The sequence below is a fragment of the Pan troglodytes genome, chromosome Y (assembly GCF_028858775.2).
Source record: "Pan troglodytes isolate AG18354 chromosome Y, NHGRI_mPanTro3-v2.0_pri, whole genome shotgun sequence".
NCBI lineage: Eukaryota > Metazoa > Chordata > Mammalia > Primates > Hominidae > Pan > Pan troglodytes.
In genome coordinates, this window is record NC_072422.2 from 21,842,034 (window position 1) to 21,844,670 (window position 2,637).

The 2,637-nt window shown below is 57.8% G+C and overlaps 1 non-coding gene across 1 annotated transcript; it reads left to right on the top strand.

Moving 5' to 3' along the window:
• The first annotated feature begins 2,260 nt into the window (after window positions 1-2,260).
• LOC112209500 (5.8S ribosomal RNA) lies at window positions 2,261-2,412 on the top strand. Its single transcript, XR_008542185.1, has one exon. It is a non-coding gene; the product is annotated as a 5.8S ribosomal RNA (ribosomal RNA).
• Window positions 2,413-2,637: the final 225 nt, after the last annotated feature.

Here is a 2,637-nt window from a genome sequence, read left to right on the forward strand (position 1 = left end):
CCAATAGCATATATTAAAGTTGTTTAAAAGCCCGTAGTTAGATCTTGGGAGTGGGCGGGCAGGCTAGCCATGGCCCGTCCCCGCCCCTTGCCTCTCAGCACCCCCTCGATGCTCTTAGATGAGTGTCCCGTGGCCCAAAGCGTTTACTTTGAAAAAGTTAGAGTGTTCAAAGCAGGCCCGAGCCACCTAGATATCTCAGCTAGGAATGATGGAATAGAACCTCGGTTCTTTTTTGTTGGTTTTCAGGACTGAGGCCATGATTAAGAGGGACGGCTGGGGGCATTCGTATTGTGCCACTAGAGGTGAAATTCTTGGACTGGTGCAGTTCTGACAAGAGCTAAAGCATTTGCCAAGAATGTTTTCATTAACCAAGAACGAAAGTCGGAGTTCCGAAGACGATCAGATACCGTCGTAGTTCCGACCATAAACGATGCCGACTGGTGATGCGGCGGCGTTATTTCCATGACCCGCTGGGCAGCTTCCCAGAAACCAAAGTCTTTGGATTTTTGGGTTCCCAGGCAAGTATGGTTGCAAAGCTGAAACTTAAAGGAATTGGTGGAAGGGCACCACAAGGAGTGGAGCCTGCAGCTTAATTTGACTCAACATGGGAAACCTCACCCGGCCTGGACATGGACAGGATTGACAGATTGATAGGTCTTTCTTGATTCCATGGGTGGTGGTGCATGGCCTTAGTTGGTGGAGTGATTTGTCTGGTTAATTCTGATAATGAAGGAGACTCTGGCATGCTAACTAGTTACACGACCCCCAAGCGGTCAGCATCCCCCAACTTCTTAGAGGGATAAGTGGCATTTAGCCACCCGAGATTGAGAAATAACAGGTCTGTGATGCCCTTAGATGTCCGGGGCTGCACGCGTGCTGCACTGACTGGCTCAGCGTGTGCCTACCGTATGTGGCAGACGCGGGTAACCTGTTGAACACCATTGTGATGGTGATCGGGGATTGCAATTATTCCCCATGAATGACGAATTCCCAGTAAGTGCGGGTCATAGACTTGCATGAAGTCCCTACCCTTTGTACACACTGCCAGTCACTACTACTGATTGGATGGTTCAGTGAGGCCCTTGGATCGGCCCCGCCAGGTCAGCCCACTGCCCTGGTGGAGCACTGAGAAGACAGTCAAACTTGACTATCTAGAGGAAGTAAAAGTCATAACAAAATTTCCATAGTTGAACATGTCGAGGGATCATTAACGGAGAAGAGCAAAGCTGCAGAGGCGCCACTGCGTCCTTCCTTCTTGGCTGACTGTGTTCCCCGTGTGGCATGTGTGTTGGCGGGGTTGTGCCATTTGTTTGTTGCATGGCCCTGCCTGCCCCGAGAGCCGGAGAACTCGGGAGGGAGAGAGAGGGTAGACAGAGACACACGTGCTGGGATGAAACTGTGTGTGCGTGTCGGGGGGCAGGCTGGATGGCTCACCGGCCTGGTGAGCAGCGGGGAACTGTCCCCTGCCGTGGCCCCCACGTGTATGTCGGCGGGCGCGGGGGTGGTTCTCGGCATCACGACGAGTTGTGGGTCTCTGTGTCCTCCCTGCTGGGGCTGTCATCCCTCCCTGTCCTGCCGGCTCAGCCCCATCCCACCTGCTCCCGTTGGGGCCGGCCGGGTTCGCATCGCTGCCACTGCCACCATCATTGCCTCTGCCACACCGCGCCACCTGGCCCGGCCTGGCCCACTGGCTCTCCCCAGCCTTCCCACTAGGGCTTCTCGAGGGTACGGGGCTGGACGCCAGCCCTCCACTCCTCGTCCGCCTCCACCATCCAGGTACCCAGCACTTTCTGGTGCGGAGGTTTAAGGACCCCTTGGGGGGGTCACCTGTCCACCCGTGGGTTGGGTGCTGTGGGCCCACGGGGGAGTCCGTTTGGGAGGGGTCTGCCCCTCCCTCACCTCCACTGCTGACTCCGTCTCCCCAGCTGCCGGGCCGTGCTGCACTTGCGTGTCGCTGCTGATGCCGGTGGGGGCTGTACCCAGTGGCCATCGTGCTGTCGCATGTGTGCCACGCATGTGGCGTATGCCCTGTGCTGTGGGGGCAGGAACCCCCGGGAGCCCGTGGGGTGGTGGCAGCATTTTTCCCTCTCACCCCCGTGGACGGCACCACCTCCCCGTGTTGTGAAACCTTCCAACCCCTCTCTGGAGTCTCGTCCCATTGCTGTCTGACTGGCCGGCCTGAGGTAACCCCTCTGGGGGACGTGCTGTGCCAGGAGGGCCTCCCATTGTTGGGAGCGCCCTTGCCAAATCGACCTTGTATGACTTTTAGCGGTGGATCACTTGGCTCCTGCGTTGATGAAGAATGCAGCTAGCTGTGAGAATTAATGTGAATTGCAGGACACATTGATCATCGACACTTCGAACGCACTTGCGGCCCGGGTTCCTCCCAGGGCTATGCCTGTCTGAGCTTTCCTTGCCAAACATTAGCCCCTGGGGGTGCCTCCGGGCTCCTTGGGGTGCACAGCTGGGGGTTCCATGGCAGGGCCCGTGGGGACCTCCATCCCCCCAAGTGCAGACCCGGCGACATCTGCCCTCCTCTCCTGCCATGCCTGCCCCTTCCCCCCCACCCCCACTGCTGGCCCTGTGTTGTCACGCGTTGGGTGGCGTGGGGGAAGAGGGGCTCCTGGCTGTGAGGAA